Genomic DNA, 27429 nt, shown 5'->3' on the forward strand with positions numbered 1-27429 from the left:
GCACAGGCTCAGAATTGGACACACTTACCTATCACACGGCTTTCTACTTCGTGGGGAGGAGCCGCCACAGTGCACTCTGTTTGACGAGCCCAGTTCTATTGTACTTATTTTGATATCGTGTCCAAAAGACGAACCTAATCGAAATCGTCACTTTACTGAGTGTTACAAGTACTTTTTACCTCTTCACCCAACTCTTCAACTTGGTGATAACCTTTTGTTCCATTCGAGAACATTTTGAGTTTCTTTAGAGATATAGGAATGCTTAGGAACTTGTAACTTTTCGCTCAATTTTTTATATCCACCTCTATGTCTACGTTTGCTTCTCTCTCTTAATTCCATCAGTTTTACTTTTACTTCTAAGTGGAGTCCTTTACAACCATAGTTTTTGGCGCTCTATGGTCTAAGTCGCTTTTGCGCCAATAACCTACAATTATTATCATCATCATCATCATCAAGACAGAGCGGACAAGTGTTACATAAGCAGTTGCCGAAAACTGGGGGTCATTTTTCTGTCAGCACAATGTGTATTGGGGGTACGAGTAACCCTTCAATACGTCAGGTACACTGTGGCTCCTGGCGTCAGCAGGGATGTCGTACCAGTTGTTTCTGGGGACACAGAGCACCTGCAGCTTTAGCAGGCACCGCGGGCCTCATTAAGTTATCCGGCACATTCCTTTTTTTTTTTAATGTGCCAGTTGATTAGACGGCACCTATCCGTCACTAGGTTTCGAGTGTAGACTGCAAAAAGTCATGCGTGTACCGTATGCTTCTTTGATGTGGGGGTTCCTGCCGTGCCGTGGCCGTTGCCTGATTGATAGGCTTCGGGAACACGCTAAGCAGGTAAAAAAATCAAGTAGTTCTGAACTTTTTAAACATATCGAGGCCTGTTCAGGTTGTTCTGCAGACCTTCCTGGAACCAAGGGTTTAATCTCCTGCAAAGACAAAGTGCCTCGCACCATACTAGAATCCTCCCTAATAGCAGCTACAAAAGGATAGTGAGTCAACTAGCATTGTCCTGGCAGAAGGCTTGGTCACCCTCCTTGGTCCCATACCTCTGGATAAATTCTCTAATCTTGAGTGATTCCTTTTGAGAGATTCAAACACATTTTGTTCCGTACGTTATTCACTTCTGTTTTTACGTTGTATGTTTACATTTCTATATAATTTACTGGTACTGGTATCAATAGTGTTACTTTTTATCATACTTTTTGTAATGTGTGTTGCTTTGGAATACCATTCCATTCTCTGCAAGCACACACGCTCCTTTGTGCAGTTATTGACGCTACCGTCGACCGTTAAGAGGTTCGTATTACGTGCATCATATTCAGTTACGCAGTGACGCCGAAATGTACGCCTTCTTTTTAGCCTGCCTCTTTTGCACTTTGTGTATTAAAGCTTCATTGCAGGTACGTGAGTATATGTGTTCGTCTCGTCCTGTGTTCCTTCTGCGTTTTCCCGCAAAGTCAAGGTAATGTTAACATCAACTCTTTCCTAGCCTGTACATCTGCATAGGCCACCGCAAGTCGTCTCGTGCAAGCGTGTCTGCCTACAGACATGACATACAGACAGAAACAAAAACGAAGTAGATGCGAATACTAGACCGTTGATATGCGGTCGCTCTTGTTGAGGAGTACATGATACGAGTAATATGTATTAAACAGACGTAGACCGAAGTTACAAAAAGAGACAACACGGGACAGGTGAGACTAACACCTGTAATCGCCTAACGGAAGGAAAACACACATATCAGGCGGAGGGGCAGGAAAGGGAAGGGGTCAATCACATAGATATCCCAGTAATGCCAATTCTCGTCAGAGAGGACAAGAGAAGAAGAACTTGTCTTCCTGGGCCACCTACCTCATTTACCTGTTCCCTTTCCTGCCCGTCCGCTTTCTATGCATGTTGGTCTACCGTTATGCAATTACAGTTGTTAGTCTGCGCCTGTCCAGCGTTGGCCTTGTAACGTCGCTCGACGTATCCTTAAACATGTTTAACAAGCAAGCCCAACTATCTACGTACAGTATGATTAGTGTACCAGAACTCTGACGAAAGCGTGAAGTTTGGTGTACTCTGGTATTCCTCGCGTACACACTATAGGGTGTGGTGTTTTTGAGGTTTACACCAAAGTGATCTGGTGTGACGTCAGAAAGATTATGGCATTATCTGACTCTCATGACGTGCGCACTAGACAGACATGGTGTTTTTGGAATGCCCATCAGAGTGGCCTAGTGTGGCACTACGCTGATCCTGGTCCTTTCCTGTACCATATGTCGTGCGCACCAGACTGATGTAGTGTTTTCACGTGAACGTTAGAGCGGCCTTATGTGATTGAATACAGACACCAGCGTGCGTGCACAGGGCGTTGCTACTATGAAAACCGTAATTTATAAGAACCCTAAATGACCATCGGGTCGTTGGCGCAGCTCCTTTTGCCTTTGTGCAATGCACGCAATAATAGTACCGAAATTGAGACATTTCACAGTCGTCACTCATGTTTGAAACCGATGCTTTAAGATCTCATTATCGCATAAGACCGGCCGCAGTTTGCATTAGACATTGTTTTGAACTTCCAATACTTGTTGAGCTTATAGGGTGCAGGTTTGCAAAGTAGCGTTTCGTCCTGCATCAAAACAGTGAAAACCGAGTTAAAATGCGGGAACCTTTGAATCGGTGTTTCTCAACTGCTATAGTACGCGTGCCATTTTGCGATCCAACCTCGGTACGAGCATAAGGATGAGAAAATACAAGCCATGCAACAAGCGATGCATTAAACGAGATTACAGACGTATTTCGTTTCAAAAATATCAACCAAATTATGTTGATGCCACTAGTTATGAAACAAGTGAGTTTCCGCTGCATGGTCGCGGTAGAACTCTCACTTACCCTGACACTCTGCATTAGACTGGTGATGTTCGCGTTGTAAGCAGCAGACATGTCCTTCACATGAAAGGCGATTAAATTTGTGTGAATTGGTGCAAATATTGCTTGAACTGGTGCAATATCCTGATAAACTAATATCATAAAAAGAGACATGAGGTCCAAGCCAGTTTGCTCAAAATGATGGACCTCTTGATGCGATATACTACAAAAGTTCCTCATCGTGGATAAGTGCGAGCCAAGACGGCACGGAAGAAACGAAACACAGGACAAGGCTCGCTGTTTCGTCTGCTCCATCCGTACGTACCCATCTAGCCAATCTCTATTCCTGTAAGTTTTTTTGCACGGCTTCCTCTTGCGGTTCGTTTCGCGCAGTGTCACCACCACAGCCCTCGTTCCAGGAGACCCGCACACATAACTAACACATACTAATATATGATAGTAATGGCAATTTCATCACATCACCATCATCGTGGACGTCATGACGAACACACGAACGCCCTTGGGATGTACGGTTCTCGCCGACATCTTAATATTGCGCTCTTCACCCGACCCTTTAGTATCCAAAAGGAAACTTCTGTGGATCCAAGACGTGTATCGGTATGGTTCTCTCTGTTTATGTCTCATTGGAGCTAGCATAATCTCAGACAGCTAGTTGAGCTACGTCTCACCGCATATAACACCGTCATCGGTATCTCTCTTTCTTCTTCCCCCAGGGCTCCAAAATCGGTCCTGTGTTATTCTTTATGTAAATGACCTATATATATACCTGACCAATAATAATGACCTATAATATTTCACCGACTGGGCTAATACGACGTTACTTGAAGAAATCCCCCCGCCCCACACACACACGCACTACTGTCTAACCGCACACTTGGAGGGTGCGGGCTCCTGTTCGACTTCATGGTGCAGTTTCATCAACTTATCAGCTGCCATTCTTTAACGGAGGTATGCAGCTGGGTGTTGCCAGGCTTAAGTGTGTGTTCGCCTTTTGCACTACCTCAACTACTACTAACTATATCCTCCAGTAGATCAGAATCCTGCAACAGATGGACGAAGTGTCGTTGATGGAAAATTATATTGAGGAGCGTATCTAGCAGTATCGTTTATGACTTACAAGTTTTAGGGGCGAATCAACTAAAGACAGTGTTTGACAAAGAATGAGCTAATGAAGTATGTGGTTGTATAATAAATATTATAAGGTCTTATATAGTGTTCGTTCAGTTGGACAGGGAGCCACATATGCATATTAAATGGGCACGGGTCGCACACGCACAAAATAATATTTCAATGCTGCTTTAGTATTTCAAAATACTTTTTTTTTCAACATCAACATCATCAACTCTTTGAATGCGCTACTAAATCTGCGGTCATTAATTGCACTTACCGGATCCAACGTCTGCAAAGTTCTGTACGTTTTCTCCATACAAGTCAAGAGTGCATCTTTGAAGGCTGTGACGTTCTGAAAAATTCACACTGTTATGGGGTCGCGTGAAGAACAAGTGACGGCGATGTTTCGTTGTAGACGAAGGCAATGAAGTTAGTAGTAGGAGGGCTGGCCGAGGCTACAACAATGAGAAACTACGGCACCCCTGCCCTGAGCCCTGCGCGTATTTTTCCCCGCGCGGCGCGTGTGCGGAGGGTTGTCCGCGTGCTTATCCGCGGAGTAGGGCTGCGCGTGCGCTCATCGTAGCGTATTTTTCAGCCTGGGCAGACTTCTTTGGCCATACGTGGGCCGACTTCACATATTTTTCCGATACCTGTTGAGGTGAGCGGTTTACATGCAGAGACATGCAAACAAGGGTCATACACAAAAGTACAAGTGAAAATATATTTATTAATGCCAATTGTAATGCCATTCAATTTGAGATATATTTATTAAAGCCAATAGTGCTGGGAATTGTGCCAATAGGCGATTTCAGATATTGCCCTTGTGCTCCGCACGGGGCCCTTCCGTCGCCCAAGTCACGCGCATCGCGCAATGCGTCGTGGGAAATGGTTTGCATTCGTGCTTGCCTGACTGTTGCTCGCAGGAAGGAGGGAAAACCGAAACCGTTTGCGCTCTTCTTCTTCTGTCTGACTCATGAAAACTAAATCCCAAGGTGCAGTGGGGCATTCGCAACACGGCGCTCTCTGGTGGGCCATCCATGCAATTTCTGAAATCGTTTATTGTGATGCCAATCAGGTGAAGGAGAAAAACCAGCCGAAAAACCTTCACCACCTTTAACAGGGCGGCGCACGGGTGGAGGGCTGCTGTGGTGGGCGGAGCGTGAACCGGAGGGCTGCGTGCGCGCTTACCCTTCGCCCTGGGCTGACTTCTTTCACCATTTTCCTACTTGGGCCGACTTCCTTCCCGCGACAGGTGGGCGGCGTTCGAGTGGAGGGCTGCTGTTGTGGGCGGCGCGTGGCCGGAGGGCTGCGCGCGCGTTTACCATTCAGCCTGGGCCGCCGACTTTCGTCATTTTTCAGCCTGAGTCGACTTGAATCGTAATTTTTCCAGCTACAACAGGTGTGCAGTAGGCTGTTTACATGCAAAGGATAGCCATACACAAAAGTACAAGTGAAAATATATTTATTAAAGTCATTAGGAATTATGTTATGACTCTGCGTGAATGGGAAAAGTCCTCCTGCCTGAAATAATTATTGTCTTGCATTTGTTTCAATTGTTCACTCGATTGACATAAGTAAGGATCTCTAAGATGGGAATGCCTCATAAATCTGAGTTGCATTTCCCATTTCATATTTCTGTGTGGTTCATTAGAAATTTCTGTTGCAAGATATTACAAAAATTGATGTTATTAAATTTGTGTCTCGTTTCTTGATTGAGTATCATTGCTACCAATTAATAATTTGGACTTTCTCTACATCTTCAATAACAATATCGCACCTCTACAAACTTAGCCGACTTGTCAACCACTTTGACGAATGATTTCCGTTTCAGGGAAAGGATGCGAAAAGATAGTGACCCCCGCGAGTGATATCGACATCTATTTGCGCTGCACAATAAAATATATCGCCTTTGAACTCTCTTATCTGACCTCTAGAGCGCCCCGTTTGCTGGACGAAGTAATATAGCCCCTAACCCTTTGAGTGATAAAGCATGCGCGGTGCTATGGTCACATAAATAGAGACATAAAGTCTCCTGGCTTTGAGGAAAAGAGTGAAAACAGTGCATATTTTCTACGTCTTGGATACCTCAATCAAGGTTCGTAGTGTTTGTTAGAATGAAAATTGTATATTGGTCGATTTCATGATGGTTCAATGATAGATTATTTTCCTCTATTGTTGTTTACGTGTCGCCGCGTGTTCCTCTGTTCTTCAGCGTTAAGTCTGTGCTATTTCGCCTTTGATAGATTGATTAGCTATTATTTCTCTATGTGTTGGATGGTGCGCAGGTTTGGCTCTCTATTAATCGTAGCTGTTGATTGTGTTGCTTCTCGTTATTTCCTCACGTCTATGCTGTTCACTTACTAAGAAATTATTATTTTTTGATTGGGTGTTAGCGCCGCGAAGCAACTATGGCTATGAGCGACGTACAGATGTGAACAGACGGAGAGAGGATAGCAGGAAGGAGTGGGCGACAGGGGGGTTAGTATGCGTCCTGGGCCGACTTCAGGGGGAACTGTGCCAACATTCGTCTGGAAAGTCTTCGGAAAACCCAGGGAAAACCTTAGACAGCACAGCCGGCGGTAGGATTCGAACCCACCACCTCCCAGTCTTCAGTACGACCTTGGTTACCACCAACGAGCGGACGCCCACTCGGCCATGCCGCTGGTAAATAATAAGAAATTAAAAGTTGAGTAATGTTGGGATATGAAACTGAGATTCCCTATTGCGCTCGAAATGTTATGACAGATATCCACGCTATTGCAATGATGGTTCTCACGTATAGGAATATTAGACTTTTTTCTCATACAATTTGTAATTTGATTGTCATCATATTGGTTAAGAATATCTTCTTTGTAGTGGTATAGATTTTATTTCCTCTTGTCGTTCGTGTTCCGCGGTCTTCCATACATCTATCGGCACCCGTCTTCAACAAATCGGGGCAGATATCATCAGATCTGGTTGTTGGTTAGGAACGTGCTATGTGGTGAAGCTCATTTAACAAGTCTACTTTCTGATGAGTTAGATTTTTTCATTTGATTTTCTGAATGATAGGTTACTCTGTTGTTTTGATTAGGAATAACTTCTTTGTAGTGGTATAGATTTTATTTCCTCTTGTGTTCGTGTCGTTCTTTGATCTGTTTGTTGGCTAGGAGCGTGCTATGTGGTGAAGTTCGTTTTTAACATGTCTATTTTCTGATGAGTTTGATGTTTTCTTCTGATTTTCTGGATGATAGATTACTGTGTTGTTTTGATTAGGAATATTTTCTTTGTAGTTGTATAGATTTTATTTCCTCTTGTGTTCGTGTCGTTCCTTGTTCTGTTTGTTGGCTAGGAGCGTGCTATGCGGTGAAGTTAATTTTTAATATGTCTATTTTCTGAGGAGTTTGATTTTTTCTTCTGATTTTCTGAATGATAGATTACTCTGTTGTTTTGATTAGGAATATCTTCTTTGTAGTGGTATAGAGTTTATTTCCTCTTGTGTTCGTGTTCCGTGGTCTTCCATGTTTGTTGGCTAGGAGCGTGCTATGTGGTGAAGTTCATTTTTAACATGTCTATTTTCTGAGGAGTTTGATTTTTTCTTCTGATTTTCTGAATGATAGACTACTCTGTTGTTTGATTAGGAATATCTTCTTTGTAGTGGTATAGATTTTATTTCCCCTTGTGTTCGTGTCGTTCTTGTTGTTCGTGTTCCGTGGTCTTCCATGTTTGTTGGCTAGGAGCGTGCTATGTGGTGAAGTTCATTTTTAACATGTCTATTTTCTGATGAGTTTGATTTTTCTTCTGATTTTCTGAATGATAGGTTACTCTGTTGTTTGATTAGGAATATCTTCTTTGTAGTGGTATAGATTTTATTGCCTCTTGTGTTCGTGTCCTGTAGTCTTCCTGGGCCTCTGCTGTTCACAGTTAATTGCATACAATTATCAGAACTTCCCGCTATTGCACTGATAGTTCTCACGTATAGGAATATTAGACTTTTTATAATACAACTTGTAATTTTGTTTGTAATCATATTGATTAAGAATATCTTCTTTGATTAAATGTGGTGTCCGTTCTGATTCATCGAAAACTTGTGTGTATGATTCCTGTTAATAAAAAAAATATTGTGTTTGATTTGTGATACCTATTCAATGCTATTGTATCATACCTGTAATAAGTATATTCTTTGTTACGTGTATTGCGTTTCTTCTGCTTCAGATTTTTGGCTAAGTTTTTCCCATTCACGCAGAGTCATAGCATAATTCCTAATGACTTTAATAAATATATTTTCACTTGTACTTTTGTGTATGGCTATCATTTGCATGTAAACAGCCTACTGCACACCTGTTGTAGCTGGAAAAATTACGATTCAAGTCGACTCAGGCTGAAAAATGACGAAAGTCGGCGGCCCAGGCTGAAGGGTAAACGCGCACGCAGCCCTCCGGCCACGCGCCGCCCACAACAGCAGCCCTCCACTCGAGCGCCGCCCACCTGTCGCGGGAAGGAAGTCGGCCCAAGTAGGAAAATGGTGAAAAAAGTCAGCCCAGGGTGAAGGGTAAGCGCGCACGCAGCCCTCCGGTCACGCTTCGCCCACCACAGCAGCCCTCCACCCGAGCGCCGCCCTGTTAAAGGTGGTGAAGGTTTTTCGGCTGGTTTTTCTCCTTCACCTGATTGGCATCACAATTGGAACAATTCCCAGCACTATTGGCTTTAATAAAGATATCTCAAATTGAATGGCATTACAATTGGCATTAATAAATGTATTTTCACTTGTACTTTTTGTGTATGACCCTTCTTTGCATGTCTCTGCATGTAAACCGCTCACCTGTTGTATCGGAAAAATATGTGAAGTCGCCCACGTATGGCCAAAGAAGCCCAGGCTGAAAAATACGTTACGATGAGCGCACGCGCAGCCCTCCCCCGCCGATAAGCGCGCGGACAACCCTCCGCACACGCGCCGCGCGGGGAAAAATACGCGCAGGGCTCAGGGCAGAGGTGCCGTAGTTTCTCATTGTTGTAGCCTTGGCCAGCCCTCCCACTACTGAAGTTACACTTTTGCGTTTGCTGTAAATGGCGGTGCCACACTTACATGGTGGCAGCGGTATTGGAATCTTGTGAGGCAGACAACGGCGAGCCCTTAAACCAGCACCGCCACCACCATTGGAATCTCAATGAATGCGAAATGCGTACGAATGCGATAGCATTGCTGCAGGCGAAGGGTGGTCCCTGCTCCGCGACAGTAGATGATTTGCGCTCGGCGCAACGGCACACCCGACCATAGGCTGTCATTGGCCTAGTTCCAAAACACGCGTTTACCCGCTAACGCGTTCACTTCTTGTTAGAGGCTGCATCACTCTTTAGTGCGCATTTCTGAACATCTGACCGAATGTAATGGTGGCACTTGGCGTACCTGTGTCGTTGCAAATGGCAAAATTGTCTTCTTACGAGTATAATGCGATCATATTGATTATTGTTTGGCAGGACATTCCATCAATATTTTCGTGATAGCAGCTATGACTTCACTTATACAACTACTTCTGCCCCAAACACTACAACAACAATTTATGACTGCTGCAGACACTCTGACATTTCATCACTATTTTCATTATATCCGCTACCATTTGACATTCTAGGACTACCGCTGTCCCAAACACTACGATACCAATAGATGACTAGATCCCGGGAGCTCATGCCAAAAGGATATTTTTACAGTGTGTTACCATATAAACGTCAAAATCTGCCGGCGTACCATCCTCACTCAGCAATTACTCAATGCATATGGCAAATTGGGTTGCCCACAAATAGAGTTCTGAAGGACATTCAATCCTGCAAACTGCAAGCGATTGAGTGGCCTAGTGCAGAGTTATCATGCCGAATATACGAATCCCGTATTCAGCACAATCGAAATGACAGTGTTGCGAAGAGCAGTTGAGACGCTACTCCCCAACCACACAGCACTGAAGCAGCTGTTGTTGCCGAAGGGTTAATTGCAATGCCGCGTGAGTGTTGTGCGTGACGTCGACGTCTACAGGGAGCTGCGTTTCATCAGCCCTTCGTACCACCGCAATCTTGATTGTTTTGAACACGGGATTCGTACGTTTTGCATTGCAACTTTGCGCTACGATGTTCAACGGCTTTTAAATTTAGCACGATTGGATGCCTTTCGGAGCTTTATATGTAGGTGACAAAATGTTCCATCTGCATTGAGTAATTACTGATCATGGAATGGTGGCACAGGTAGACTTTTATTTTTGTTTATTTATTTATAATAATTATGGCGATTGCCACAGAAGGAGGGGCAAATACACACGTCCAATATTAGTGCAATTGCAACGGAAATGGAAAAGAAATGTTAAAGGAGAAGAAAGGGCACAAAAAAAGCGAAACCAGTCACAATACCTGACCTGTCAAGTAATCAATCAAAAAAGGCTGCATTAAATGAAAACAAAGTGTCATATACTATGACCTCTGTTGGCACAGAATTCCAATCACGGGTACAAAGAGAGAAAAAAGAGCGCTATGACCAGTTTGTTCGAAATCTAAACTGTTCTATATACTTAGGGTGCGGAAAACAAGCGCGCTTTGCGCTGAGCAAATATGATGTAATCATTCGTGTCATGTCATGTAATCGTCGGATACATGTTTGGTTGCGAAGAATATGCCAGAACAATTTTAGGCGTAAACGGCTATTCCTTTCTGCAAGAGTGGGAACGCCAGACCCATGCAGAAGCCCCGAGGCAGACACTCCACAAGAGTATTTGTTAAATACGAAGCGTATGGCCCTCGTCTGAATTTGCTCAAGGTTCTGTATGGTTGAAGCCGTCTCAGGAAACCACACTACTGAAGCATACTCTAATACTGATCGAACCAATGTTCTATGAGCTGTCAACTTGGCATTAACGTCAGCATCTCGCAGCGTCCTTTTCAAATAGTGCAGTATAAAATTTGCTTTATTCATCACTGTCTGAATTTGTTTATGCCATCGTAGATTATCCTGAAATGTAAGTTCTAGGTACTTGTGTTCTTTAACAGAGGTTAGTACTGACTCATTAATCTTGTAATCATAGTCGAGGCGGGATTGCTTGCTAGTTATGCTCATTTCCACACTCTTGTCACCATAAATGGACATCTGCCATCTTTTCCGTCATGTAGTAATCACACTTCTTGTAATCTCACATCACACAAGATTCTTGGAGATTCACTTGACCTGATTGCGAAGAAACTTCGGAATAAAGAATACAATCGTCTGCGAGAAGTTTGACATTGGCACTAGTATTCTGAGTTATGTCACAGATAAAAATAAGAAACAATAGGAGGCCGAGAGCTGACCCATGCGGTGCTCCTGAGGTCACTGGTGAAAGACCGGAGGTAATTGCATCACAGGCAAAAAATATGTATCTATTGCTTATATATGAGGATAAACACGTTAGCAGACGCGGGTTCTTTAGTAGAACTCTTAACTGTACCAATAATTTCGCATGTGACACTTTATCAAAAACTTTCTCGAGATTCAAGAACATTACGTCATCCTGTTTCTTTTCATCAATACACTTAGACAAGTAATATGTAAACTCGATCAATAGCAGGGTCGTAGAGGAATAGCAGGGTAGTGTGATCTTTCCGAAACCGTACTGATTAACACTGATTAAGTTATGGTGTTCCCAAAAGGTGGATATATGCGAGGCGAGTGCAATATGTGCTCAAACACCTTTGAACAAATGCAAAGCAACGGGATAGGGCTGCAGTCTGCTAATAACGTTGCATTCTTCTTTTTTGGCACTGGGATAACTTTTGCTATTTTCCATTCATCAGGAAGAGTACCTGTTGAATATATTCTGGCGAGAGCACTTCTAAATACAGCGACACCCATTGAGTATATTGTTTAGGAACGCATTAGGAATGTCATCGGGTCCAAGGCTTTCCTTTGTATCCAATTGAAAAGAAGGTTGAGAATTCCATTCTAAGTAAAGAAAATATATTCTATGGGAGGAATATGTGAGAACTTATCAGACGTGATTTGCCATTGCCTGCCATCATCCTTTCAAAACACAGATGAAAAATACGCATTATATGAATTAGGAATGTGCGCCTCCCGGTGGCTCTCTGTCTGGTCCTTTGCGTTCTGGTTGAATGTAACGTCAAAACTTCTGCGGGGAAATGGACAGGAATATACCAAGAGTACTGTTGTAAAACTGGGATTAAGCTATATAACTGCCTTCGAAGGGATTTGATATGTTCAGCAATATGAGCATAGCGAGTTCGCTTGGATAACCTGTTCATACGACGTTTAAGGTGAGTCACATCACGTGTTATCCAAGGTCGGGTCCGACCAACTCTTTTGTTCTGATTCGGCACGAATTTCTTGACACAGTCGAATACAATGTTCTTAAGCATCGCCCAGATCTCGTTGCCCTCACTCAACACAGAAGTTGCAGCAAAGCAATCGAAAACAACAACAACTTATATTTCGGGATGATGGGTGGGGACAAAGCAATCAAAATGAAAAGACAGGTAGTCAATAATGCTTTCATTATCTGCTTGTGAAAAGTCAGGAAAAATATATGTAATATATGTTTTTTTTTATTGGGTAACACGTTGTAGAGTAAGTTCTAACGGATACCCTAACGTATCCCCATACGTTACCAATCTGACTGACTTCAATCTACAATGTTCCGTGTGTCATATAATTGCATATTTCATCATCTTTGATCGTGTTCTTCATAAAATATGACAGTTGTATAATATATCAATCTTCGGTGCCATATCGTTTCAATATCATAATATATTTCCAAGTCATTTAATCATTTTTTTAACGTTTGCAGTTCCCTCCTTTTCACGTGAAAACGTCTGCAAATTCGGTTTTGTAGCTAGGTCAACATTTACGATGCAACGAAATTATGCCGAATTTCATGACGCGATAAGTCGGTTAGTAATAAACCGGTAGCAACCAACGGGCTAAATCAAGATAGCTTACACGTGTAAGATTCTAGCTAATTAGGGTGTTGAGGAGGCTGACGCAAAATCTGGATGTTGCGGGCGGCTGTCAGAGAGATGAAAATACAGTGGTACGCGTACCATGCGGGAAATTCACTAAGGACTCGCCTTACAGTGAGGTCCCAAGTCCTACGGTGTCCCTATTGTATTTGGCAGTTTATCAATACAAAAAGGTTTGTGTTGTGTTTGACTGTTTACTCGTTCCTTCGTCAGGGCAATTATTTTCCAAAGCTCCACCAAAGATCCACAACATGATGCCACTTCAAAGTAATGATGCGTTTGGCTTCTTGCTTTTTAGGAACCGCTATCGTACAGATCGTCCAATTTAATCAGGATGCGGTAACTTCGCCAATAATCCTGGCAGTTACCGTGGTGCAGGTAGTACAGGGAGCCTCCCACCAGGAAGCACACCTGGAGCATAACATTGTGTCAGAGCGACTATGCCTGTATTTAAAGAATGGTGTGAAGTCGAACACTAATTGAGCCTGTGGATAATGGAGGCAAAGTTGCGAGGCAGCCGATTGGGCAAGTTTAGGGATAAATCAGGATCCACTTCTCTAACGATAGCAGTGAGTAACGCAACGAACAGATGCCTGGACAGCTAAGACAGGATAAACGCAAAACGAGCTAGGTAGCTTGCGAAATTCGCCGGAATAACATACAACGATGTAGAGCGTACATTTCCGCATAGCTTTCTTAAAGGTCACATATGCCGATTTTGAAGTGCCGCAGAACTGAGCGATACTGGCGCTGTGTTTTCATTAGCGAACACCGAATATGTGCGTGAAATGTCTGGGCCCAAACGTTTGTAGTTTTTTAGAAAGTATCTTTTTAGTTTCCCCGCCCGCCCGTCAGACCGTCGGCAAACCCTGCGCACGGGAGCACCGACGTCACTGTTCAGGGTTTATCTGTCTTTGGCATAGACTCTTGACGTGGCCGCTTGACTTCTTTCGTTCCGTTCTCTATGTATCGTACATTGGCAAACAGCTGCTATCTGCTAAGCCGGAAACAAAGCGTGCGAACATTTCTCTGGCACGACGTCGTTTGGAAAGCGCACTTCCTTGTGCTGACCTTGCTTTTTATGAGCTGGAGCGATATGATACGTTATATGCCACGGCGAAGTTGTCGAGAATGTGATTGTGCTACACTGTTAGAACATCGGAGCATTCAAGTGTTACATATTATAAGTTGCCAAAAGACCAAGCAGTGCGAAGCTCTTGCCTGACAGCGACAGCCGTGCGGACTGAGTTCCACTCCAAGGATTTCATCCGCGATCTTATCATAGGTCACGCGCGACTCCAAAAGCAATTTGGAATCTCGGCACAAAACCGTCTGAACTGAGATGCCCGGCACACAAATTTTGAACGTGCCGCGGAGAATCAAGGCAAAAAACGAGAGCAAAACGAAGTCGAGGTTCAGATATAAAAATATGAAGCTCCGCGAATCGATTGTGCAGCTGTCCTATTGCGCTTCCTCTGATGTAACCACGATTAACAACATAGCAGTATTGATAATCTTACTTGTGAATTACTACAGGTACACGCTGAAGGCAGGGTCTGTCTTGCATCTGGTGCACGAAGCAATTGCTGACACGTTAGTTGCAGTCTATCTGCCACCAACAGGTATGACAATGCGATGTTATAATTTGAGCATTCACCTATATTCCACTTTTCATGGGAGCTCTCATGCAGACATCTTGCCATCACTCTTAAATATGCCCTCAACGTTACAATATCTGCTTTCAGGGTGGAAAACAGAGGTCGCTATTCCGATTAACTGCTATCTCCCAGTTCAAGCACTTTTGCTGTCCAAACACTTGTTCCTGTGGATGGGGTTGTGCAAGCTTCACTGTCTATATATATATATATATATAGAACAATGCGGTTGACGACGAAAAATGAAGATATTCAATAAGGACCAGAAGTGGAAACAGTGCTTCTACAGCACAAGGTATAAAAGGAGGACTTTATTAAAAACTAAGAGGGGGTATTCGACGTCTCGACAGCGGCCCTGTCTTCAACCGGAATGGGGTATTATGGTGACGCACGCAATTTCATAGAATGAGAGGGGAGTATGTACAAGGGGAGACGGCAGCACACGTGCTTTGTCAAACAAAGGTAAAAGGGTAAAATTAATTACAGGCAGTCATGTTCTTCGTTTGAGGGCAATAATTTCCTGGGGTGACCAACAGGGGAGTCTGAAAGTGATACAAAAGAATGTATGTATTACGAGAGAATTAGGAATTTAGGTTGCGAACAGTTGAGAGGACGCCGGGCTCCTCGATAATCTGGCTTTTAAATTTGTAAATAAGGAACGATTCTCTTTGTACTCGAAGGCGTTAGGATGGAAAACTCGATTGCAGAACGAAAATGGCTATGTCGTTGATTGAGTGGCCATGTTTACTAAAATGTCGAGACAGTGGCAGGTTACGTTGCTTTGAGACGTCAGATCTGTGGTTGTTGAATCGGATTCTGAAGGATGTAGCTGTTTGACCGATATATTGGGCCTTGCACTCATTACATTGAAGGAGGTAAATGACGTTAGGGGAGTTACAGTTAAATAGCCCATTAATATTTGTGCGATAGTTATAATTTGTGCTTTCCTCTATCGTAACAGTTTGCACTGACCTGGCATCTGCGTCCGTTGCATGGCTAACAACCGTTATGTTCCGACGGCTTGTTTAACTTGGCGTTGACAAGTCCATCTTGGATGTTCCTTGCTCGGCGATAAGTAATGCGGAGTGGTTCCGGAAATACCTGTCTCATACGATCAGATTGGGTGAGGATTGAATAGCGCCGTTTAAGTATGCGGTCTGCGTCCGGGGCATAGCCGTTGAAGCTAATAGAGAGGTTTACTGAAGAATTCTTATCGGCTCCGGGCTGTCTTTGGAATAGGTTCTCTCGATTGGTTGATCTAGCCCTGGCTATGGTATCTTTTACGACCTGATTAGGATATTTGCTATCTGCAAATGTTTCTTCAAGGCTTTGAAGATGAAGAAAGCCGAAGGCCGATTGTTTACTGTGATGGCACAGCCACTGAGAATCTTTCATCATTCGTGGACCATCTCAGCAAGCCCATCCCGTCTAAATTCGACTGATACGTTAAGGACACCAACCATATCTTTCAAGACATATGTAAAATAAACGTTCCCCCTAACTGTCTTTTAGCAACTCTAGATGTCACTTCCCTGTATACTAATATTCCCCACTCAGATGGAATAGCAGCAGCAGAGTGTGCGTTTAAGAATCAACCCGATCAGGGTTATGATACGTCCGTCCTCACGGAACTCCTGAATGTGATTCTATCATGCAATAACTTCGAATTCGACGAAAAACACTACATGGTACAGCCAGGGGAATGAACGTGTAGTATATTTCTATTGTCGGGAAAAAACTCACGTGACCTCTGACGTCGGGCCAATCGTTGGGCCTCGGTAGAGTAGGTTTTTGCTTTGTTTTATTTTGTCTCCCTTGGTGACCGGTGACGTAAAGCGACGCTGCCGACGGGTACTTTTTCCCTTTCCCCTCTGTTCTCTCCCCCGCTTTGGCGGTTCTGGATTTTCGTTCGCATCCAGTGAAATAAATAAAACGCGGAAGCGTTGGCTCTTTCTGTTGCACAAGGTGCTTTATTTTTCGGGATTGGTATTTCCAAATCACACATATGCAGTCTGCTGTATCTGCGCCAAACACAAACTTCACATGAACATTGTTTCTGAAGTTCGAGTAATATGCCAAAGCAACTTCGTATTCACTGTTAGCTGATATGTCTCACGTGGAAGATTTCACAGTAGATCAGTAAATTCACTGCACAGACACACACATTCACAAATCCAGCATGACAGAAAACATGTCCATATCCCTTTGCTGCTTGTGTAGTGTCACATGTCAAGGCTGACCCGTCACAAAGGAACCTGTGCAGCTGCTAAGCCGAAAGATGATGTTCCAACCACTCAGGGTGGCATATCCATTCTATTGCGTCCATGCAGATGCTTTTCTGAAGCAGATATTAGTTGAGCAGTACCTAGTTGATACCTGAGCAAGAAAGACCAGAACGAGGATCAGAAAACGTGAAAACTAAAAATTCTACCGGCCGAAATGTTGCGTATACGCCACAGTTGCGGTGCTATGTTATGCTACGCTATAGCATAGCGGCAGAATGGAATAGGAACTGACTTACCTGCATCGAGTGGAAAAACACAGTATTGATCCTTCTTGAATCGTTGTCGCGCCAAGCAAGCGAAGCAGACCTGCCTTCCACTTATGTATCACTGAATTTACTTGCAGAAGTATACAAGAGGATTCGAGTTTTGCAGAGTCGGTATCGACGGGCACTAAAAACCATCCAAAGCGGTACCGGGAAAGATGCTTTGCGGGCGTCCCCGCTGCACCATATTTCGAAACTTTACAGCGAGCTTCTCTTCTCCGGCACCCGAGCTTACAGCGAGCTTCTCTTCTCCGGGACGGCGGTGCCGGCTCACGCGCGCCACGAAAAGGTTAAAATTTCAAACCGACCAATGAGCGCTCGCATACCAGGGGAGCGGCCGCAGGAGCCAATGGGATGCTCTCGGTAGAGAACTCGGGCTTCGACGTACAAATTTTGACGTTTCATGACGTTTGATGACGCGAAAGGCTCGCAGCGCCTCACTTTAGTCCGCAAGTGAACTCGCGAGTTTCATCCCCTTGGTACAGCAATGGGAACAAAAATGGCCCCGAACTATGCAAACATCTTCATGGCATCCTTGGAAGAACCGTTCCTCAGAAATTGTGCACTGAAGCCACTCCTATGTAAGCGATTCCTAGATGATATATTCATTATTTGGCCCCACTCCGAATGCGACCTTCAGTTGTTTGTTAACGATTTTAACCAAGTGCTTCCAGATTTTAAATTTACATTCAATTACTCCTCTTCAGTCATTAATTTTCTGGACGTGGAAGTTAAACGACACAATGGAACCACCAGTCTGTATCGAAAGCCTACCGTCTGCCAGCAGTATCTATCGTTCCAGAGTTGCCACCCCAGACACACTGAGGTAGCTACCCCTTAGAGTCAAGCGCTGCGTTACCGGAGAATAAGTTCTAACGATGATGAACTAGATAATCATCCCCAAAGCCTTGAAGAAATATTCACAGATAGAAAATATCCTAATCAGGCCGTAAAAGATGCCATAGCCAGAGCTAGATCAACCAATCGAGAGAACCTATTCCAAAGACAGCCCCGAGCCGATAAGAATTCTTCAGTAAACCTCACTATTAGCTTTAACGGTTATGCCCCGGACGTAAACCGCATACTTAAACGGCACTATGCAATCCTTACCCAATCTGATCGTATGAGACAGGTGTTTCCGGAACCAGAACGCGTTACTTGTCGCCGAGCAATGAACATCGAAGATAGACTTGTGAACGCCAAGTTAAACAAGCCGTCGGAACATAACGGTTGTCAGCCATGCAACGGACGCAGATGCCAGATCTGCAAATTAATGCAAACTGCTACGATAGTAGAAAGCACAAATTCTAACTATCGCACAAAAATTAATGGTCTATTTAAATGTAACTCCCCTAACGTCCTTTATCTCCTTCAATGTAATGAGTGCAAGGCCCAATATATCGGTCATCCTTCAGCATCCGCTTCACACAGACCTGATCACAGATCTGACGTCTCAACGAAACCTAACTTGCCAGTGTCTCGACATTTAGGTAAACCTGACCACTCAATCAACGACATAGCCATTTTCGTTCTGCAACCTGGTTTTCCATCCCAACGCCTTAGAGAGCAAAGATAATCGTTCCTTATTTATAAATTTAAAAGCCAGATTAACGAGGTCACCGGCGCCCTCTCAACTGTTCGCAACCTAAATTCCTTATTCTCTCGGAATACATACACTCTTTTGTACCTCTCTCAGACTCCCCGGTTGGTCACCCCAGGAAATCATTGCCCTCCATCGAAGAACAGGACTGCCTGTGATTCATTGTACCCTTTTACCTTTGTTTGACACAGCACGTGTACTGCCCTCTCCCCTTGTACATACTCCCCTCTCATTCTTTCGAATTGTCGTGTGTCACCATAATACCCCATTCCGGTTGAAGTCAGCGCCGCTGACGAAACGTCGCATACCCCCTCTTAGTTTTTAATAAAGTACCCCTTTTTTATCTTGTCCTGTTGAAGCACTGTCTCCACTTCTTATCCTTATTGAATATCCATATATAGAACCCACCTATATATAGCTCACCTACGCACTGCTGATGAAGGCCTAATAAGGCCGAAACAGCTGTCCAATGCTGGTGTGCGACGTTTGGGACTTATAAACATATGTTCAACGTGCAGGCAAAGAGCATCTGCTAATTTTCTTCATTTAATACTTTACTGGCTTCGCACTGGACTTTCAGAGGTGAGTTTCTCACCCTGAAGGAAGGACATCACGTTCCACGTGACCTTCCGACGCCATTCGCCAAAACGTCGCCCACCTACGCATTGCTGATGAAGGCCCAATAAGGCCGAAACAGCTGTCCAGTGCTCGCGTGGCGACGTTTGTGACTTATAAACATATGTTCAAGGTGCAGCCAAAGAGCCTCTGCCAATTTTCTTCACTTATTACTTTACTGGCGTCGCACTGGGCTTTCAGAGGTGAGTTTCTCACCCTGACGGGAGGACATCACGTTCCACCCTGACGCACGGTGACGCACCCTGGAAGTCACTGAGAAGGCGTGTTAGCTTAGCTCAATTGGTAGAGCCCTGAACCGGCAATCCAGAAGATGTGGGTTCGAGTCTTACAGCTGGCTAACCTTTTCAGTGACTTTTATCTTTCTTCGTCAAGTTCCTTGGTTTATTATTTGTGTGATATCTAGCGATGGCTTGATTCATCTGTGTTTCGTATTGAAAGCTTCCCAAGTGATCTCAATAAAGAATGGAAAGCACACGTGATGGATTCTGTGGCTCTTATTCTCCTGGTTTCTCCTGGTAAGAAGTCTAAAGGAAATCCTGTAAGATTTCTGTAGGAAACTGGGGGGGGGGGCAATTCTGAGAGAATGCTTTGTGAGAAATTCTGTGAGAATGTCCAATTATCACACATAAAATCTCTTAGAATAACGCAAGAGATATTTTGTGAGATTTTCTGTACAGTTTTTCAATAGGGCAGAAGGTCACGTAACACGTGATTCCTCCCGGCAGGGTGAGATAACTCACTCACTGAAAGCCCAGTGCAAAGCCAGTGAAGTATAAAATAAAAGAAAAATAGCCGGAGCTCTTTGGCTGCACGTATAGCATATGTTTGTAACTCAAACGTCGCCATGCCAGTACTGGACAGCTGTTTCGGCCTTGTTGGGCCTCATCAACAGTACGCAGGCAGGCAACGTTTGAGTGGATGGCGTCAGAAGGTCACGTAACACGTGACTGCTCCCGTCAGGGTCAGATAACTCACTCACTGAAAGCCCAGTGCAAAGCCAGTGAAGTATAAAATGAAAAAATAGCCGGAATATATATATATATATATATCTGATATATATATCTATATATAAGATACGTTACATTAGTTCAGTTAATTTGCCTTTTGCACATTTCTGTTACTGTTTGTTGGATTACTGTTGTGCATACATTCCTTTCTGACACGCAGAAGCTGATGTCTTCTGCGATAACCTTTTACAATTTTTACTGTTATCAACGTCCATTGACGAAGGTCCCTTTACTATATGTGAATGTTTTATTGAAGAATAGCACAGAATTCATATTAACATTGTCTACTCTTATTAATTCTGCCTGTGTTCTGATAGCGAAGAGAAACTATTTATTTGTCACAACTTCATACTACATAGTGGTACTGGATTTGCATGTAAGCTACAATACGTGCATTCTACGAGGGGGTGTTCAAGTCAAACCGGGACTTTCTGTCTCCTGAGTGTACGAATCGCTCGCGCTAGTTCTTTTTCGTAATTTTCACATGCGGCAGGGCTCCGCGTTCACCACTTGGTGGTCCAAAGTTTGTGCAAAACAGAAGACACGTGCTGCACAAGTTGGCCGACAACGAGGTGAGCGCGCACATCGAACAGCAAATTGTCACGAAGTTTCTCGTGAATGAAGCCTAAAGTCATCTGAAATTCACAGAAGACTTCAAGCTCCGTATGCCCACTATACACTTAGCCGCAGTAAAGCGTTTGAGTTGTGCCAACGGTTCCGAGACGGCCGTACAGCAGTGCAGGACGTTCCCGGCCCGGGCGGCTGAGAGCCCAGTGTAAGAGTTCCTGAGAACATCCAACTTGTGGAGCGCCTGATCCTCAAGGGCCGACGGATAACGTGTCTCGAACTGGCTCGAAAGACGGACCTTTCTGTGGGAACGTGGAACACTATCATTCATGAACATATCCAGTTTCGGAAAGTTAGTGCCCGTTGGGTCCCGAGGCAGCTCTCCGTGTTTGACCGGCAGAGAAGACTGGAGATCTCCCAAGAGCTAAGGTGCCGTTTCCACACTGAAGGACAGCCGTTCCTTGATCGGATCATCACGTGCGATGAAACGTGGGTGGACCATTTCACTCCTGAGTCTAAACGCACATCAAAACAGTGGAAGCATCCGTGCTCGCCAGCTCCTAAGAAGTTCCGAAGCACCCCGTCTGCGGGTAAGGTCATGGCCACGGTTTTTTGGGACCAGGCTGGCGTTGTTCATGTTGATTTTCTGCCCAGTGGTACCATCATCAATAGTGCGTAGTACTGCCAGGTTTTCAGGGATGTGCATAAGGCGCCGAGGCAAAAGCGGCCGGACCTCATCACCAAAGGAGTCCTCCTCCTACAGGAAAATGCGCGCCCGCATATCGCGCAGCTCACGGCACGCACCTTACAGGAACTTGGCTGGGACTTGCTGCCACATCCCACTTACAGTCCAGACCTTGCCCCGAGCGATTTCCATCTCATCGGGTCGCTGAAGGCGTTCCTTGGAGGCCGCCACTTCAGCTGCGACGACGAGGTCAAGAATGCGGTCCGATCATGACTGCTACGCGCCGGTAAAGATTTCTAGGCTGCTGGCATCCAAGCCCTGGTGAAACGCTGGGACAAGTGCACTAGTGCAGCTGGAGATTACGTTGAAAAATAAAACAAATTTCTCGCCTCTACGTTCATTTTACTTTTACGAAAAATGAAAAGTCCTTGTATGATTTGAACGCCCGTCGTACAATACTTGTCTTCCACTTGGTGCATTATTGTGGGTAGTGCTACACTCATATATCTTTAGTGGTGTTGTTCACTAGGCAAAAATGACTGAGCATTGCTGTGTAGTGTTTTTATCGAAAGTCCATAATTTTACTGCAAAATCATAGTACGTGGAAGAGAAATGTGCAAGTATCCCGCGATAGAGATGATTCACAGCAGAAAGCAGATCCGCAGAGCAGCACAGCAGAAAGCAGAAAGCAGATAGAAAGCAGACGGTTGAGGGCATATAAATTTTAATGAGACGAGACTTTCGTGCAGAAGGCTGCACTAGGTTTAACATGAAGTTACAAAATCTGAGAATATATAAGATACGTTGTGAGATAGAGAGCGAGGGTCGGTACAAAAAAAAACAAATATCCAAACATACATTATAAAATACAAAGGGGGTGCAACTCCATCAGTTTCAGGCCGGCAAGGGAGAAATTGACAAGACACTGTAGCGCTGTTGCCCTGAATGTGTCGCCCGTAAATACTTTCTGTGCCAAATACTGGCCTGGCCACCGTGGTTACTCATGTATTATGCTACACAATACATCCCTTGTCTGTTTGAGACGGATGGAGTCGTACCCCTTTTTATTTTATTACATATTTTCTATTTTTATTTTTATGTCTGTACCAACCCTAGCTCTTCTTGCTCTCTACCTTACAACATGTATTTTGTATTCTTTTTCTTTTCAGAACTTCATGCTAGACCTGAAGAAGTGGAGCCTTCTTCGTGAAAGTCTCGTCTCATTAAAATGATCTCAACCGTCTTGTCTTTGTTGTGGAAAATCATTATACAGTAAACATGACTATCCATTTCTTATCATTAAATTCTTCTCTTTTTTGCTGCAGTGGTGAGCAACCCTAAGGACACTTGCAAGAAAGGGAGTGTCTCTGAGATAACGAAGCCTCATCACCTCATGAGGATTCAATGGTTGATGAGTCGTTCATGTTCTCACGCACATGGAAACTTCAACAAATAATTCATCAAAAAGCCAGTCAGTGCTAGCACCAGGAATTGAACATGCACCCTCCTGGAATGTTACATTTCAGGCGCTCATTGACTTTTCGTGAATTACTTGTTCACTTTGTCCCAACGTGGAGATCGCCACAGCTCATTTGCCTATCTGTTAATGTTGCTGCTTATGTTGTGTTTTTCTGTTTGTTTGTTCCAGCCTCAGAAAAGTTACTTTGAGTCAGGAGTGGTACTTTTCATTTAGACATGGCAAACTGGAAGTGCTGTTTCTCAACACAACTTAACAGTGGCCTTCCTGCAGCTCTGCTGCGGCCATTAAGCGTGAATGGAAAGCCACACATTATATTCACTGTACTTTTATTCTGTGCTATGTAGTCCTGTTCAAGTTATGTCAAATGAGCGTGTAATGGCACGCAATGTGGTAGCATGCTTCAGTGATTCCTTAAAGTGGGAGGGATAATAATAATAACAATAACTTAATTTTTGTTTGGGTACCCAAAAACAACTACTAGGGTCTTCTGACTGGTGCACCACAAAAGGTTTTACATGAAAACAAAGACAATCAAATATTCAAAAACGCAACAAGGTTAACAGTGAAACAAAAGACGTTCAATAGAAACTAAGGCACTAATACTAGTAAGAAACTCACGAGAAGGGGCAAAAATCTCAATATCATGGTGTTGTAACACGGAGTAAAAGATTAGTTGTAAACGATTGATTGGATGGAGCTTTGCAAAAGAGTGAGGATATAAAACAGAATCAGAGAACGTGAGGGCACTCGGAAGTTGATGCACGATAGTAGTTCGGGGCAGTCGATGACAGAATGTATGAGCTTATATAAGAAATGACGGTCACGAATCGTTCTGCGAAGAGATAATGTGGGGATAGAAAGTTTGTTCAGAATATGATCGTAGTCATAGTAAGTGCTGCAATCAAGATGACGAAGATCAAGAATAGAGATGAAGCGTCGCTGAACATTTTCTATTTCAGCGGACTGAGTGATATTGAGGCAGTTCCAGGCCACTGATGCAAATTCAAGAAGAGGGAGTACGGTGGAGAAGAATAGGCGAAAGAAACAAGGAGGATCCTGAAAGTTTTTAGTGATCCGCGAGATGATGCCGAGTTTAAGCATCACAGAGGTTACATGCGTGTGGAAAGTTAAAGAGCTGTAAAGATGAAGGCCTTTAAAGTCTTTAATGGACGATTCACGTCTGATATGAACAGAGTCGAGGGAGTAAGTGTAGTGACATGGATGCTGCTTTCTAGTGAAAGAGATGACGGCTGTCTTAGAACTTTTCAGGTTAAGCAAATTGTTTGAGCAGCAACGATGGATCCGTGAAATGTCATCTTGCAGAGCGATACAGTCGTGACTCTTATCAATGACTCGAAATAACTTAATGTCATCAGCATATTGCAGGACGTGGCAGTTACGTACACAGGTTGGCGAGTCGTTAACAAACATGTTAAATAGTAATGGCCCCAGGATAGATCCCTGGGGCACACTAGATCTCATGTCGTACGGATGAGAATATGCATCTTTGTATCGAACAATGTTGTACCGGCCGCGAAGATAGGAAGAAAACCATTTGCGCAGTGCAAGTGAGATACCATACAGTGACAACTTTGTGATCAATAATTCATGATTAATAGTGTCAAAGACCTTAGACAGATCAAAATACACAGAATCAACCTGCATATGGTTTTCAATGTGCAAGCTAAGAGTGTTAATATATGTCACAAGATTAGTTTCAAGTGACCTACCAGTAGTGAAACCATGTTGCGAATCAGACAGAAACGAATGAAAGTAAAAAGGGAAATGTCTGATCACCACTTTCTCAAATATCTTAGAGAAACAAGATAACAAGGAGATGGGCCTGTAAGTGCATACCTCAGCTGGCGCACCACCTTTATGTATGGGAACAACAATGGCTTTTTTCCAGCATGAAGTTAAAGGAATGGCAGCGTGTGAATGCAGAAAGGAAACTGTCATGTTATGACAAGTGGCAGATTCCACGCCAAAGGATCCAGGGACCCTGCTCGCACATCGTTGAATTTTACGAAACAAAAAATGTGGATGTTTACGGCCATACGTAATGACATAGTGCGAATTATTTCAACCGAAATTTGCGGCATTTGGCCGCTAGGCGTCTCCGAAGTGTGTCGTTTGTACGAAAACTACCCTCAGCTTGACAGGCAGCTGGGACGCTTTGAGACACCATAGAAACGCGCGGTTTGCGTCGTTTGAAAGGTGATTAAATATTTCGCGCTCTGCATGCAATCAGCTTCACATGTCCGAAGAGTGAGGGTCTGTGGAAGCACCAAAGAAGGACTTTTTTGCTGTAATTTTCGTTTTTCTTTTTTTTTACTGGACATATACCATTCAAATTTTGATGAATATTTTTCTCAAGCAACCAGACGTTCAGCACTTCACAGCGAAAAATCGCCAACTCGGCAGCTGGAATAGTCATTGCGAGAAAAATCGTGAAAATAATCATTGCTGAGAAAATAGCCTACATTCAAGCGAAACATACGGAATGATGAGGTCCAAGTAGGTCAGCCTAAAATGGCACCATTTTATAGAGGCGACCCTGATGTACAGAATATCAAAAAATCACGAGGGCGTTTTTCGAAATAGTTTAGATTTTTTTTTTCTCCGATCGCACCCTAACGGGTCCGCCCTGTGCGTTTCCAGCATTCTTTTTTCTCTCTGAGTCACTTGCCATTCAAGTTCTATTTGTCACCATATATCTGGTTCAGGACGCTTGGTACACACAAGGCTCATTTGTGCTCTGCTATGGACCAAAGACAACGGTGGGAAAAAGATGTCTGGGCAGGTTTCGCGCCACAACTGCGGTCTGAAAGCTGTGAAAGCTTCTTGTTCCTGGCACAACGACGGTATAGCTGTAATGGTGGGCGAGCCTCTTTTGAATCGATGCCTTCTTTGGTAACCCAGAACGCATGCACCGCTTCATATTTTGATGCACCTACAAAGCTAAGTCGTGTGGTGTTAGAATCTGGCCGTCATATGGCCGCTGGAGACTGCCCTGGGACGCCAATCGATTGACACTTCCTCGCACGGCGTCGCATGGTGTCCATGGGATAACGCGAAGAAATTCCAGGTGGCCGAATAATTGACACTAAAAGATTACTTTCGGTTGGGACACCTAGTTGAATTCAGCTCAAGCACTAAACTCATTCGAGGTCAACTTATAAAGCCCACGGGACAAGCGTGAAGGGAAGAGGGACAGACGACACGTTAATGACCGTGCATATGTCATTGTGTAATCGCCATCAACCCCATGTAATCCGTGCATAAAGAGCAACAGAATACTGCGTTTACCTGTTAGGAGTAGACTCATCACGCTTCGTGAGGACCCTAGTACCGCGTTGCCATGCACTCTTACTGACTCGTCGTACTCAGTCCCGCACATTCAGAACCGTGCTGCCAACGTCTTTTATGGTGATCCCCTAGTTGTACACCTATGTCGTATCGGTGTACATCGAAAACAGAGCCATCAACTAAACTATCGTCGATAAGGAGATTCGCAATATGTACAATACCAAACACACCGCAGCAATCTGAGGATAAAGATACATCCAGTGCTGGTGACAGAATCAATTGAACTCTTTAGTACCGTAAGCTAATGCCTTGCTTACATCTCTTTCTTTCTTGCTATGACCCGACAGGCGGAAGACGGCTTCTTCGTAGGCGACTGGTAACGTGACGAACCATGGCAATGTTCCTATCTATTATGTCACCCTTGCGATGAAAATGTATTAGTAATCGAAAGAACGATTTAAAGAAATAGAGAAAGACCCATGCTGGAAACGCGCAGAGCGGACCCGTTAGAGGCCCATTCGAAGAAGAAAAAAAAATTCTCAATTACAAAAAAAAATATCGATAATTTTTTATATTGCGTACATGGAGGTCACCTCTATAAACATGAGTGAGCTGATGTTCTGAGGCTGGAACAACATAGAAGGGACAAATAGATACAGAGCCTCAAATTGCCTAAGAAATTAACGAAGAAAGATGAAAGTCACTGAAAAGGTTAGCCACCTTTAGGACTCGAACCCACATCTTCTGGATTGCCGAGTCCTACAGCTGGCTAACCTTTTCAGTTTTTCGCCAGCTAGTTCTATGGCCCTTCGGCCTTGAGAGTTTTCCGTGACACTGCCTCCGCCTGTGTCACGGGTGAACTTCCTACTTTTGTGAATAAGGTAGGGAAAGTCATGAAAAGCATGCGCCACGTTGCTGGAGGAGCATGCGACCTGACTGTGAAGTCCAGATCTGGTGCCGATAAGCTAAAATCCCTGGGCCC

General features: G+C 44.0%; 1 long non-coding RNA gene across 1 annotated transcript in view; it reads right to left on the bottom strand.

The window, feature by feature from the left end:
* Positions 1 to 4332: 4332 nt before the first annotated feature.
* Positions 4333 to 27429, bottom strand: part of LOC135368127 (uncharacterized) — a 42746-nt gene continuing 19649 nt past the window's right edge. Inside the window, exon 3 of the long non-coding RNA XR_010414684.1 lies at positions 4333 to 4342. This is a non-coding gene — a long non-coding RNA (uncharacterized LOC135368127). The remainder of the gene's footprint in view (positions 4343 to 27429) is intronic.

The sequence above is a fragment of the Ornithodoros turicata genome, chromosome 1 (assembly GCF_037126465.1).
Source record: "Ornithodoros turicata isolate Travis chromosome 1, ASM3712646v1, whole genome shotgun sequence".
Lineage (NCBI taxonomy): Eukaryota > Metazoa > Arthropoda > Arachnida > Ixodida > Argasidae > Ornithodoros > Ornithodoros turicata.